Source organism: Sapajus apella, unplaced genomic scaffold (genome assembly GCF_009761245.1).
Source record: "Sapajus apella isolate SASKATOON/1434 unplaced genomic scaffold, GSC_monkey_1.0 scaffold28, whole genome shotgun sequence".
NCBI lineage: Eukaryota > Metazoa > Chordata > Mammalia > Primates > Cebidae > Sapajus > Sapajus apella.
The window spans coordinates 918000-934312 of NW_022436968.1; positions in this window are offsets into that span (position 1 = coordinate 918000).

Below are 16313 nucleotides of genomic sequence, written 5' to 3' on the forward strand. Positions count from 1 at the left end.
TTTAGGTTTTAAGAAAGAATTCAGAACTGTGTAAGCTGAATGGATTGAGATGTCTATGGTGTTGGCTATTGTTTCTACCACTAATTTGGGTCTTCCAGTTAGGGCATGGGAAATAATTTTTCTCTCGTAAATTGTTGTGAATGGTCTGCCCCTGTGAAATTATCTTCAACATTGTCTCGTTCCATTTTAAACTGACTTATTCATTTGTAAACTACTGATTTCTTTAGGATTTTGGTCCCATAAACCTTTCATAAAGCAACAAAGATTTCACTATTCTTCTCATCCAAGCTTCACCATAAATTTGATGTTTGTTCCTCGTGTTGTCAGAATTCCTGTTGCTCTTTTCAAACAGATTGCTCATTCTGTTTAGTGCCTTAAACTACCTTGTGTTCAGGCATGTTATAACAATTTAGTAGAAGTTTATTTTGGTGCCCAAAATTTTAAAATCCATGTACTTTTTTTTGACAGTAAGTATTTTTCATAAACTTTTGAAGGCCCTTTGTATATTATGCTTTTGAATTATGCAATCTAATAAAACTCATATAATACTTCTACTAATTGTATCTTTTTCTCTTATAAAACATTTAAATTAAATTCTATGTTATTAGGAAATGCTATAACTTGGAGAATTAGGTCATGTAAGAGAGTTGCATCTTAATACACTGTAATTTGCAACCAATTTAGAATGTGTCAAGAGTCATATGCTTCTCTGAAACCATTCTGTCACATAGCTTTCTTTTTTCTTTTTAAATAGGCACACAGTATATGGTCCCATGAATCTAATAAAAAATGCATATCAAGAGTAGTCTTGAAGAAAGCTAATTCTTTCAACTTTACTAGATGAAATAATGAAGACAGTAATTTATAATGTAAAAATAATTTGCAACTTCAACAGATTAATTTTCTTTAAATTTTATATTTAAAAATGTACATGCTTATTAGAACACATTTTAATAGGATCTGTACTAAATAGTCTTGATTAACATATTAAGTATAATGCATGAATCTTTATTCTTTAATCAGGCCTTTAAAATTTAACTTTTACAGATGACTTATAGCAAAAAGTAAAATTTCTGCTTATTTTAATAATTTGCATTTTAAATTAAGTCTCTTGAAATTAATTACAAGACAGAATCTTGTGTTTAGAGTATGAAATTTGCAAAATTATCTAAAGTAAATCTGTTTGGTAACATTTCTGCTTCACCAGTTATAACCTACCTTGATAAAATAAACTTGTTTAGTAGAAAATGTTGGTTTGAATCAAAAACATTTTTGGTTTTGGAAAATCATGTCTGGCAGTGCACAAGAAATGGTATATTCGGCTGAAAACTCTAAGAGGCTTGGCTTTTCTAATCCTTTGTTATTCATTAACTGACCAGCAGAATGGGCTCTAGAAATGTGAAAATACTTACTGTGTACTGGGTACACAGTAAGTATTCAACAAAAGTTTGTAGGATACATAAATGAGTAAATAACTGAGTATAAGGAAAATAATTTCTAGAAGACCCATTGCAATCATTAGTATAAAGTCTTTTTAAAATAAAACAGATTCATAATAGATTCATAATATAAGTATTTCAAACAGAGCAATATTATCTTATTTTTACATATTAATAGATAATTTTTTAAAACATCCGAAGCTGTACTATTGACTTCAAACACCTATTACCTGTTCTTCCCATTTATTTTCCTGGAGCATCTGCTTCTCTTTTTACTCTGTCTACTTTCATCACCCCTGTGCATCATTTTAAGGCTTTGATCTTAAATAGAATTAGAAATTCTTGTAACTTTACTCTTCCTTAAAATACAGTCATGTATCTTTAAAAATTACTTAGCACTATGGCTAAATTCTTAGAATACAGATAGCACTTTCTTATATTTCAAAAAAGAATATTCAAGACCATTTTAGACCTCCGAAAGTGACAAGAACTTGTAAAAAGAAGAAAGTACTACATGGCAATAGTTGTAATTAAACCAAGCATGTTTGCCCTGATGCTTTTGTTCTGGATTATAGCATAAATAAATCTTAGAGAAAGGAAAAAGAAAAAATGTCCATTAAATAAAAATAAGTAATAATTATACATTTTATAGAGAAGATAAAATGTTTAAGAGAGAATAAAAAAGGTAGTCAAAGATGCTCAAAATTTTACATAATGTCAGATGAGAAGCGTTCAAGGAGATGATGCATGAGCAGATACACAAATGATGAGGAAGAAGCCATGAGAAAGCCCAAGGGAAAAAAATCCACATGAAAGACAGCAAAGATTATGACTCTTAAATATGGGGAAGGTTGATGTGTTTTAAGAATTCTCCTGAGGCGAGGATCCTTGATACAATTGGGTTCCTTAAATTACATATGCTTAATACCTGGAAGATAGAAATAATCTGGAGACCGTGCTTCTTGTTCTCTGCTAGAAGACAAGATGATAGAATCCTTGGTGTTCAGAAGCAGTGGGATTGGCTGTACTTACCATGCCAGAGAACCAGCAGCTTTTAAAAGGCAAGAGGCCCTTTTAGGGACACATGATTACTTGTAGCAATAGCTTTCTGATCTCTATATGTCAGGTACAGCAGAAATGTTCTTAAATTTAAGAGATAAAACACATTTCTGGAGCTCTCCAATTGTTTCATGAGCATCTAATTTCTTATGTTAAAGCTCTTCCTGCTTGAATTGATCACATCATTATTCTTACTAGTCTTTGAACTACAGTTAATTATTGTAATCTATTTCATCTCAGGTAGTGAGTATAAAGAACAAAGAACTGAATCAGATATAGTAACTTATGATGAAGTGATCTTTTAATAGCCTTGAACATAAGTCTTTCCAGAAAACCAACTTCCACTAACTTACTACCTATTTTAATTTTAAGACCAAGGTGTCTTACGGTCATTCACGCTATCCCCAGACTTTTAAAATGAAATCTTTGGATCACTTCGGTTTTTGTTTTTAATTTTAGAAATGATGATTTAAAATTATCAGTAGAAAAAAACATAAATGAGAAAAAAGACCTGTAATTCATACACAGTTTCTTCAAATAAAAGTAACATAAATATTTAGTTAGAGAATTCAAACTGCCAAATATAAAGTGAAAAATGAGACTCTTCCTTATCTCTTACAATGTCCTTCTATCTAAAAATAAATCCTATTCACTATTTTGTTTACATACCCTTACAAAACCTGGGATCATACTATAGACAGTATTTTGCAACTTGCTTCAATCACTTTGCATCTCTGAGAATACTTCATGTCAGTATACACAGATCTAGCACATTATTTTTAAATGAATATGTAGACATCCATAGTTTATTTACTTGATCAAGCCTCTATTAATTGACATTTAATCAGTTTCCAGTTGTTTTCTCAGGCAAACAAAGTTGCCATATATTTGTATATTTATTGGTTACATAAGAAAATTGCTAGCCAAAAGCGACCAACCAACCAAATAGTGCCAAGTATAACAATACAAGGCTGAAAGGTACAGATCAATCTTCTTCAAAATGATAGCAGATTGTGCAGGATTGTTACCTAGGTATACACATGCCATGGTGGTTTGCTGCATCTTCTTATAGTTTTATATGCTCTTTGTGAATTAAGATTCTGAGCCATTTTCTTTTCATATATGATGTAATAGTTTTCTTCAGTTTTTCTTTTTTTTTCTGGTATGTTCTGACATTGAGTTTTCGTGTAGGGGAAAGTGTGCAATAAAGTACACATAGTATGAATCAAGGCAGTGAAATTAGACAGTAATAGTTGTCATTAGTCATTATTTATTTGTTGCTATGCACATGTGGGACAAAATGATAATTTCACTTTAGAATACCTTGATGAAGGAGTGAAAATGATTAAGTTCATTGAATCTCGATCTTGATTACACATCTTAGTCTGTCTGAAACAATGTGAAGTATGCATAAAGCACTTCTGCATACTAAAGTGTGCTGATTATCTCAAGAAAAAAACATTTGTCCTATTATGTGAATTGAAAACTAAAATTTGCTTTTATTCAATAAAAGTTCACTTACATGAAAGAATGACTGAGAAGCAAATCATCACTGCTTGGCAGATATTTTCTCAAAACTGAAAGAAATTCTTTTTGCTTAAAAAAAAATTCAAGAAAAACCACTGCCCACATTAAAAATAAAAACTTTAAACAAAAAAATTAAAATTTTACACAACTGTGTTTACCACTATGAGATTGACAGTTTCCTGATATTTAAAGAGTTTTCCAATGAGATTGGTGGTGATTTTTAATTAATGTGATCTTTTTGGTAGCATATAATGAAATATGTCAATATTTGGAATATCTGCATAGCAATAAACTTCTTTTTCCCAAATGAACAAGGCATGATTACAAGGCCATGCAGGGGTAAATGTTTCAGTCAAAATACAAGATAGTCCCATGGATTTCATTGTAACAACAGATAATGGGAGGTTCAGATTTTACTTTGCAACAAGCCTTTAAAAATTACTATTTCTTCAGTTTTTATGTGTAATCCAAGAATATATACAAATATCTAAAAATGCTATTTAACTACTTCTCTGTTTTCCAAATACATATCTGTGTAAGCTTGGTTTTCTCCATATTCTTCAAGCAAAACAACCTATCACACGAGTCAAATGTGAAGCACAAGTAAGAATCCTGATGCTTCACAAATGCGATCTCCGTTTTATTTGCCCAGTGAGGCTGGTGCTCTCTGCTTAGGCCCTAATTGCCATCACCATTTTGGAAAATGCTATCATGAAGATCTGAGGTGGATTTGAAACTTGTCTAATGTAATTACCTTATCTCCAACATTACAGCCCTGCATTGGCTGCTATTCAAGACCTGCACAACGCAGTTTCTAGTTTTCTCCAGCACTTTTAATTGACTATGCCAATAGGGTAAATTTGATATCAGTTACATCATGGCAAGAATGGAATGTTACCTGCTATTTGTTTTTAAAATTAATTTTAAAATAAAGTTTGTCAAAAGAGACATTTGTTACATTACGTAGTCTATTAATTTATTATTTTCTTTCTAAGATAAGTATTTTATACTCCTTTAGAAAAATCTCTGCTATCTGATAATGAAATAAAACTTGCCATAAAACTCACGAACATTTTCCTCTTTCCCTCCTAGCCATCTCTGTCTTAATTTAACATGTTTTCAAGTAATGGCACAGATTTTGTAAAATTGGTGTTTTTTTTACATAGTAAAATTATCTAGTAAAATCTTGGCCATACTACTTTATTTTCTGGGGCTTTTAAATTACAAATTCAATTTTTAATGCTTATAGATCTATTCAGACTATCTAAACTTGGATGAATTTTGATATTTTGTGGTTTGGGAGAATTAGGCCACTTTTTCCAAAGTTTCTGAAATTATGGGTGTCAAGTCATTCATATTGTTATCCTTCTGTTTGTTGAAGCACCTGTAGTGATATCCCCTATTAATTTCTGATATTAGTGATAGGTGTCTTTTAGCCTTTTTGTTTGTCAGTCTTGCAAGGGGTTTGTCTATTTCCTAGAGCTTTTCAAACCACCAACCTTGTTTTATTGTTTTTATCTATTGTTTTCTATTTTTAGTTTCATTAGCTCATTGATTTCTGCTTTTATCTTTATTGTTTTTCTTATTGCTTCATTTTGCCCTTCTATTTCATCTCGCACTCCTATTTTTAGTTTCTTGGAGTAGGAACTTGCTGTACTGTGATGTTTCCTTGTTTTAACATAAGCAGGTAGTGCTATAATTCGCTTTCTCAGCTCTGCTTTAGATGCATCCCACAAATTTGGATAAGTCATGTTTTTATTTTCATTCAGTACTTTATCTTCATTTTCTTTACATAATTTTTTTAAACACATGGAATATTTATAAGCATGTGGTTTAAATTCTATTATATTTAGCCAGTCATAGTGACTTACGCCTGTAATCCCAGCACTTTGGGAGGCCAAGATGGGAGGATCACATGAGGTCAGGAGTTTGAGATCAGCCTGGCCAACATGGTACAACCCTGTCCCTACTAACAATATAAAAAGTTAGCATGTGCCTGTAATCTCAGCTACTAGGGAGGCTGAGGCAGGAGAATTGCTTGAACCCAGGAGGCAGAGGTTGCAGTGGGCCAAAATCATGCCACTGCACTCATTCCTAGGCAACAGAGTGAAACTCCATCTCATAATGGTAATAACAATAACAAATAAATAAATACTATACATTTAGAGGTATTCTTGTTGACTTTCAGTTCATGATTTCTCATTTGATTCCACTTTAGTCAGAGAACACTCTCTGTGTGGTTTTTATTCTTTAGATTTGTTGGTTTTGTGATCCAGGCTCCTGTCCTTTTTGGTGAATATTTCATTGGTGCTTGACAAAAATATTCTGCTTTGTTGGACGAATGTTCTATGTATGTCAATTAGATCCTGTTGTTTCTTTGTGTGGTTCAGATCTATATCCTTGCTTGTTTTCTGTCTGTTAGTTCTGTTAGCTACTGAGGGAAGTAAGGGATTGAATTCCTCCACTGTTTTGGGTTTTTCACTTCGCTTTCAGCTCTATCAGTTTTTACTTCGTGTATTTCAAGGCTCCATTGTTTGGTATGGACACATTTGGGATTATTATGAATTCCTGTTGGATTGATTCTTATATCAATACATAATGCAATTCTTTGTCTCTGGCAATTTATTTTTGTTCTGAAATCAACTCTGTCAGATGTTAATATAGCCACTCCCATTTTACTTTAATATTTGCACACTATATTTTCTAGCTTTTAACTTTCTACTTGTCTAAGAAATTGAATTTGAAGTTTTTTTTTCCTTAAAAAGAAATTCTTTGCTTTTGACAGACTTCTTTAGTCATTCTTAAGGGTAGGTTTGCCAGCAAGCATTTTTTTTTTTTTTTATAAGTTTTCCATTATCTGAGAATGTCTTCCTTCCTCCTTAACAGCTAAAGATCTATTTTGCTGACTATGGAATTTGCAGTTCACTGTACTTTTCTTTCAGCATTTCAAAAATATTTTGTCATTTTCTTCTTGCCTCTGTGCCTTCAGATAAGAAATCAGCTGCCATTCAAACTGGCATTTCCCATAGGTAAGGTGTCATTTTGAAGTAGGATATTTTCCTGATCTCTTTGCAGGACTCGCAATAGGGGTGCCTCGTTTATCCAGCTTACAGCTTTCAACTTTTTGCAGGAGAGAGTGTGTGAGTGAACATGGCAGGAACTGGAGTGCATGAATGCTGGAACCAGCCAGTTGCTTCAGTGCTGGCTGGAGAGAACTCCACTCACTCTGACCTACTGCTGCACTCCACCCCTTGGAGGAGGGTGTACACAGTTGAGCAGGTACAGGAGCCAGGGTGAACGCTTTCAGGTCCCAGCGGGAGTGAACTCCTTGCAGGCCCCACAGCAGCATGTTGGGGGGTGCCCACAACCCGGAAGACCCAGAGGGAGGGTTACAGTGCTCTTTCAGCTCTGCCATCCACAGATAGCTTAACAGCTCAGTGAGCCCTCTGCCTTTTCCCATGAGGCAGCTGCCTTCCACCTGCGAGGGCAAAGGGCAAGTGTGACAGCATTTTTTGTCTGGCATCCAGCAGAAATGAGATGACATGAATGAATTAAAGGATTGTAAATGTGGGGGATTTTATTGCCAATGAAAGTGGCTGTTAGCGGGAAGGGAAGCTGAAAAGAGGATGGGTCAGGAAGGTAATCTTCCCCTGAAGTCCAGCTATCTCCAGCCAGATTCTTCTCTGAAGTTATACCAACAAGCTGTCTCTCTGAAGTCAAGCCATTCCACTCTGAAATCCAGCCATAGTCTCCAAGGTCCAGCTGCTCCTATTCTCTCTGCTGGCTAAGCCTGGGGTCTTTATAAGCACAAGATGGGGAGCAAGGCAAGCCATGGGTGATTTTGGAAAATGCAACATTCAAGAGGGAAAACAGGGGTATATGTTCTCACTTTGGGCTGTGGTCTCAGGCTTTTCAGCTTGAGGGTGAGTCCCTTGCTGGGGACTCATATTCTTCTGCCTAGAATTTCTGTGCCTCCTGTCCCCATCAGTTTCTCTCTTGCTGCTCTCAGGACTTTGTCTTCAGTTTTCTGAATTTCATTATTAGAAGTGTCTTTGCTTGGGTGTCTTTGGTTTCACATGTTTAAAATTTATTGAAGTCCTTGAATCTGTAGGTTTGTATCTTTCACTACATTTGGAAAGTTTGTTAGCCATTATCTCTACAATACCCCTTCCACACCACTGCTTAGTCTGCACCTTGAAACTCCAGTGATATAAACATTGGACCTTTGATTGTTTCTAATGGGTTCCTGAGTCTCTATTCATTTCTTTTTCAGACAGTTTCCTTTAGAATTAATATTTAGATTAATTATATTAATCTATTAATTCTATTAATCTAAATATTAATTTAGAATCAATATTTAGATTAATTCTATTACTCTGTCCTCAAGTTATTTATTCTAATATTTTTTATAAGACAACTGTTACTGAAATCATCAGCCAGATTTATTTTTATTTTGTTATTGTCTTTATGGTCATATAACAAAAATTTTGTTCTTTTTAAAAATAACTTCTATTTCTTTGCTGAGATTTTTTATTGTCTCTTTTGTTGAAAGAGAGCTTGTAATTGGTATTGAAGCATTTTTATGCAAGCTGTTTTAAAACCCTTATTGGATAATTAAAACATCAGATTCATCTCAGTGTTGACATCAGTTGATTCTCTTTTCCCATCTAAACTGTTATTTTCCTGATTATTTTATGATAAGCACATTTTTGAAAAATTAGGTATGTATGTATGCACTCTCTCTCTCTCTCTCTCTCTCTCTCTCTCTCTCTCTGTCCTTAAAAAGGGGAGAAATCCTAGCATTTGCATCAACACGGATGAACCTAGAGGACATTGTGCTAAGTGAAATAAGCTAGGCACAGAAAGACAAATATCACATGATATCATTTCTGTGTGGAAAGTGAAAATGTTGATCTCCTAGAAGCAGAGAGTAGAATGATGGTTACCAGAGGCTGGAGTAAGGGAAAGATAGGGAAAAGGGAGATGTTAATCAAAGTGTTTAAAGTTTTACTTGGAGGAATATACTTTAGTAATTTATTGAATAGAAAGGTGACTATAATAAGTAACACTCCATTATGTATTTTGAAAAATAATCTGTATCCTGGAGAACCTGGGTCCCCTTTTAATCTTTTTACAGGCAATCGCCTATTTAGGTTTTGCATGCAAGTACTGATTTACATTTGCGGGCTGTGGTTCCAATGAGAATTTAATTTTCAAGACTTTGCTGTGTTATATTGGTCTACTTGGTTTATGTGGTCCAACCAGGGATTCATGCATTCCTTCTTGTGCTGCCTAAGAGAAGAAAGGAGGTTACTCAGGCCCAGCAGCCCTAGTTTCTCTCAGTGAAGGATTGGAGCTGTAGACCTGCTTGGCTAAGGAGACTTCCTTGTGAAATGGTCTTTCATGCATTGCCCTTGCTGTTCAGCCACTCTGATATCTCTTGGTGGGGAAGGAAAGCCTTATGGAAGAGAATTCTTGTCCTAACTGCTAATCATTAGCAGAGTTATCAAGTGATTTCCCATTGCTAGTAGTGGTAAGCTCACATGGTGCTTTCACATGGTGCTTTCAGAAGAGTTCCTGTTTGATCTGGGAAAGGAATAAGCATACCAAGGCACCTTCTGTGGCTAGGTTGGAGTCAGGAAATGCTGAGTCGGCATAATTTTCTTATGTTGGTAGATGGTTGTTTTGGGGAGAGTGGGAGACAAGTGTAAGTCAATATGTGCTTGTTTTGTTTCCACTGTACTGGGTTCCCAAAATAGTTCTCTTTCCTTTTTTTTTTTTTTTTTGAAATGGAGTCTTGCTCTGTCCCCCAAGTTAGAGAGCAGTGGCATGTTCTCAGTTCACTGCAACCCTCTGCCTCCCACCTTCAAGCAGTTCTCCTGCCTCTGCCTCCTGAGCAGTTGGGATTACAGGTGTGTGTCACCATGCCTAGCTTATTTTTGTATTTTTAGTAGAGACAGGATTTCACCATGTTGGTCAGACTGGTCCCGAACTCCTGACCTCATGATCCGACTTCTCCTTTAGCTGCCTTTTACATTATTTCCAGAGTTTATTATGTAAGTACAACCTAGCTTGAGGAATTGGGAGAAATAAATGTATTCCATCTCATCCGGATCAGAATCATAAAAAAGTCGTTTTTTGGCAACTCCAATTCTATGATTTTATTTTCTTATCCAAGTTTATACCACAGACTGCACAAAATACATTTTCGCCCTTCTCTGTGGTGAAATAAAGTGCTAATTTATTTATTATTGTGACTATTGGTTTATTATAATTCATGAGTGGACTAATTTAATTAAACTCAAAAAGTAATTATTTTAAACTTCAAAACATTGTAATTAGAATGAGGTTACTGACAACACAAAGTAATTCCTTTATATTTAAAATTTCACTGAAATTATAACCATGCTACTAGAAGAAGAATAAATTCTATTTATGTATAACTTTTCAGGAGCACTATTATTATTTATAGTTTTATATATCTATATCACAGACATATCAACACAATCTGTACACAGATAGATGGAGCATATTTTTGTTATGAAGAAATTGTTCTTCTATGAAAAACTCTAAAACATATTTGTATGGTGAGGATGCTATTCTTGGAAAGTCAAAGTGTAATTTTTCCCAAATGCTTTCATGTCCATCTGTGAAGCTACTAAGCCTTCCAATATTATTTCAGCCAATCTTTAATGTAAGCATTCAATATTTGACTTAGAAATTCAATTTTTGTAAATTTTGTTCGCCAATACTGAGTGAGATGTATATTTGAACAACAGAATAACACTAAGCTCATTAAATATTATGTGCTAGGTGGTTTTTATAGGTTTTTTTTACTTGTAGACCAGGAGTATATTAATATTCCATCTTTTTTAAATTTCAAGAATTTTGAGGACTTCTTTTATAAGTTATAGATTTCCATTTCCATCCTGAAAACCATATATATTAAAAAAAAAAAGAGTCTGCTATCCTGGAGCATAAGGTGGTTATTCCTCTCTAAAGTCTTGTACTACTGCAGGGCGCTGCCTGCTAATACCCAGGGTTTCTGTTAGAAATATCTACAATATTGTTTTCTCTCCTTCTCAGTCTCTTTTAATTTTTTTTTTTTCCAATTGGATCTCCTCTCTAACGTCTGTGACAACTCTTCTAAAGATTGCCTAGTACCAAAGACAGGAAGAGCTGATAACTTCAGATGTTTCTATTCTCTCTGCTGGATTCTCTGAGAGAAGAAAATACAAAGCACTTGGCCACCTTCCTGGAAAGGACAAAATATAAGATTTTTCAAATTTTTGTATTAATATATTATTTTAAAGTAGTGAATTAAATACCAGATAAAATAAATGCTTAAATCAGACAGTACAACTTATAAAACAGGAAAGTATGGGTAAGGAATATGACTTGACATGCAGTAGGATCAGATTAGGTGCAGCAAAGAGATGCATTTTATAATGACCCGTATGATATAAGGCTAATGATAGCAAAATAGGATGGCCATGATGCTAATGCTCAATGATTTCATATGAAATAAATAAAATGGGTTAATGTATGTCTAATTTTTTGTTTTAGAATTATAGACTAGACATATAAAATACAGGTTGGAATTTGCAACTTGTGAAGACATGGCGATGAAGACTGACAAAGTTAAGTAAGGACAAATTCACTGTGATGGAATAATTGTATTGACAAATATAAAAGTGAAATGAAATGATATGACCTTTCCATTTCTGATATTAGTCAATATGTCACTATAAATTGTGTGATATTATAAGCACTCTGATTGGAGGCTTGTTGGCTTCTTACAAATGCCATTAGTGACTTCCTTTAAAAAGAATATTTGAGGGCCGGGCGCGGTGGCTCAAGCCTGTAATCCCAGCACTTTGGGAGGCCGAGGTGGGTGGATCACGAGGTCAAGAGATCGAGACCATCCTGGTCAACATGGTGAAACCCCGTCTCTATTAAAAATACAAAAAATTAGCTGGGCATGGTGGCGCGTGCCTGTAATCCCAGCTACTCAGGAGGCTGAGGCAGGAGAATTGCCTGAACCCAGGAGGCGGAGGTTGCAGTGAGCCGAGATTGCGCCATTGCACTCCAGCCTGGGTAACATGAGTGAAACTCCGTCTCAAAAAAAAAGAATATTTGATAGCAAACAAGTGATCAAAGATAATAATAAAAAAAAAGACCCATCTGACTTCTGGGAAATATCACTAGCTACTGTTGTGAATGCTGTAGGCATGGACAGTCTTTAACAGTTTAGATGTCAACACAAGAATAAACGATTTGTATTACATGGTATTATTTTGAATAAGAAACAGTAAAAGATGTATTATCTAAGTGAGAAAGTATATTATTTTCTTCACAGCATATCATGACAAAAATATTATTGATATATACAAACTGAGCTGAGATCCCTGACTAGTAGGACTGTAACATTTAACACATTTTATAGTCTGTTTACAGAAAGTAAGCTATAAAATATTTTCTGACAGGGAAGATACCAAAACCCAACTCAACAAACAAGATGCCAAACAAAATCCCCTGAACAAATGTTTTTCCATCATGCTCTATTAAATGTGATGCTAAATCATCCTTTTCATTTTGTCATTTTCTAGGGATGACTCACATCTTTATAAGCCATCTATAGGGTATTTATCAATTATCTGCTGTGTAATTTTTGCTCCATACATGTTTTGTCCACCAACCTCAGTATGGATGCATTTTAATTATACATTATATATAATCATATTGCATATTAGGAATACATATTAAGACTGTCTATCATTAGAGGGGTTACCAGTGCAGGCTTTGGAGTTTTATTGCCCGGCCATTTGCTACTGTGAAACCTCGAATAATAGATTTCATCTCTGCAACTTTCAGTTTCTTCAACTCTAAAATGGTGATAATAATAATACATAACTCATATATATATATTAAAGGAAATATTTTTGCTATTATGACTTTTAATTGATAGATAATAATTTTACATATTTATGGGGTAGAGTATAATATTTTGATACATGTATGCAATGTAGAAGGATCAAGTCAGGGTAATCTGCATATTTATCACCTCAAACTTTGATTATTTCTTTGTGTTGGAAAAATCAACTCTTCTTTAGACTTGAAAATATACAATGAATTACTATTAACTATAGTCATCTTGTAGTGTTATGGAACACTAGGACTTACCCCTTCTATCTTTCTGTACTTTCGTATCTGTTAACCAACCTCTGGCAATCCCTCCCACCCTTTCCCTTTCTTTGCCTCCAGTTACTACTATTCTACTCTCTACTTCTATGAGATTGAATTTTTAAGCTTCCACATATAAGAGAACACGGGGTATTTGTTTTTCTCTGCCTAGTTTACTTCACTTAACATGACTAAAGAAAATGATTTAATTTCAATGCTGAATGCAGAATCTGGAAAATTACTATATGTAGTGTGAAAATGGTCAGAAGAGGACAATTATATAATACAACTTGAAGACATATTAGAAAATTATTTTAGTGTCCTGATTCTTCACATATCTTCAGCTGACCTCCCCATAGTTCTTTAAGTTGAATCTAGGGTATCATTCTTTGGCATTAAGACTACCTTTAGTAAAATGCATCATCACGAGTGACCAGTTGAGCTCTTATTACTATAAGCTTTTCAGATACTTTTAAGTTTGAAAATTAGCTAAAACTAATCCATATCTAAAGAATACTAATGATAGAAACCTAGCAAAAAGTAAACAAATATATGATACAAGTGTTATTAGAATTGTAAATATATGTTTTGTCCTGCAAAGATATTGCTCTTACTTTCCTATGCTTGTTTAAATTAGAGCCGTGGTCTCAACTTAGTTTCCATACTAGAATAATTGGAGCGTTAAAAAATATACCAACGCCTAATCTTTTCTCCAACAGTTCTAATTTAATTCGTCAGGAGTGAAGCTTGAGCTTCAGAATTATCTAATATATTTTCAAGTGATACTAATGAGTATGAAATTTTAAAATAACTGAATTAGACTAAATTATCATTAGGCAACAGGTGGCGCTAGATACTCTGTATAATAAAAGTGTAGCACACTTTTAAGTATAACCTTTTAAGCATAATCATTGTTATAAAGTGGATATATTTCTATGTCCCTTTGTCCCAAGTACTTTTATGTAATCAACATTACAGATACAGTATTACTCCATTACCATGAAGAGATCTCTGCAGTGTTACTCCTTTGTAGTTACTCTGCCTCCTCGCCCCACCCACCATCCCTGGCAAAGACTCATCTGCTCTTTATTTCTATTTTTTGCCATTTGGAAAATGTTATATAATAGAAATTATGTAGCATATGATCTTTTGACTTTTTTATAATCACCTTGAGATCAGTTCAAGTTGTTATGTATATCAGGAGTTCATTTCTTTTTATTGCTAACTATTATTTCATGATCTGGGTGAACCATAGCAGCTTTTCAGTCACTCATCTCTTGAAGGACATTTTGGTTGCTTCAGGTTTTTGCTATTACAAATAAAGTTGTTTTAAATAAATATGTAAAAGTTTTGTAGTTTCACTTCTCTGAAATAAATGTCTAGAAATGTGATTACTGGGTCATATCCCAAGTATATGTCTAGTTTCTTAGGAACTACCAAACCATTTTCCAGAGTGGCTCTCATCCTACATTTCACCAGGAATGTATGAGAGATTGTTTCTTCACATTCTTACCAACATTTGGCATTGTCACTATTTTTCATTTTAGTCTTTCTAATTAATATGTAGTGATAACATATTGTGGTATTAATTTACATTTATGCGGTGGCTAGCAATGTTGAAAATATTTTCTTAAGCTTTTTAAAAATTTTTGTAACTTTTTTTGTGAAATACTTTTTGTATTTTGTCCATTTTGTCCATTTTTGTCTTTTGTCCATTTGCTAATTTGTTTGTTTTATTATTGTTGAGTTTAAGTAATTTTTATATGCTCCATATATGAGTTCTTTGTCACATGTAATTTGCAATTATTTTCTCTTTTAATAAATGATGCTGAAACAACTAGGCTCTCATATAAAAACAAATGCAACTTGATCTTTTTGTCACTCAGAACACACACAAAAAAACCACTTTGAGATAAACTGTAGACATAAATGTAAACATAGAACTATGAAGCTTCTATAAGAAAATACTTTTCTCCCTTAGGATAAGCGAGAGCATCTTGACTAAGTATGCTAGCGTCAAATAACAATATGAAGTAAATAAATTGGGCTTTATCCAAAGCAAAAATTTCTGTTCATTGAAAGACATAGTTAAGAAAATGAATATACAAACCACAAAGAGGGAAAAATTATTTGCAACTCGTTTGTGTGACAAAGGACTTTTATCTAGAACATATTAAAGTTTCCTACAAACTAGCAATTAAAAGATGGAGATGCCACTTCTTTAAAATTGGCAAATCTTAAACAGATGCCTTATAAAAAGAACATACATAAATGGTAAAAATAACATATAAAGGTCTCCAGGGTAATGCAAATTAAAATTGTCGCGGGCTATCATTTCACACAGACTGGAATAACTAATGTAAAATAGATCAAAAACCATAAATGTTAGCATAGTATCTGGCACCTTATGTATGTTGCTGGTAGAAGCTTAAAATGGTTCACCACTTTGAAAAACTATTTCATATTTTTCAAATAAAATAAAACATATGCCTATGGTATGACCAAGTAATTCCACTCTTACGTATTTAAGCCATTGGAATTAAAAATATATGTAAACAAAGGAATTTATACAAGAATGTCTACAGCAATCATATTTATTATAGCCCCTACAATTGTGGCTATAATAAAAAAGGTAATAGGAGAATGCAGGAACAAGTTTCTGTATATTCACAAAATGGAATATTAATTCGAAATACAAAAAGAATAAATTATTGAAACAAAACATGGTTCAGTGTCAAATATATTAAACAAATGAATTCAGATACAAATGTATATATACTTTATGATTCCATTTATATATGAAGTCCAACAACAGAAAACTGGATCTATAGGGATAGAAATCAGAAAACTGTCATGGCAGAAGGGCTTGCAGGAGGGGAGTCCATTGGAAGGAGACATGAAGCTTTCTGGTGTGATGAAAATGATTTATATTTTGCTTTGTGTAGTGGATACACACATGAATATAATTGTTACAATTCACCTAGCTGAATGTCTGGAATCTGTTAATTTTGTTGTATGTTAATTATACCTTAATGAAAAATGGTTAAGTGACAAATAGGCGAAGAAACTAAACAGACTACTGAAATAGAAAAACACACAATTTAA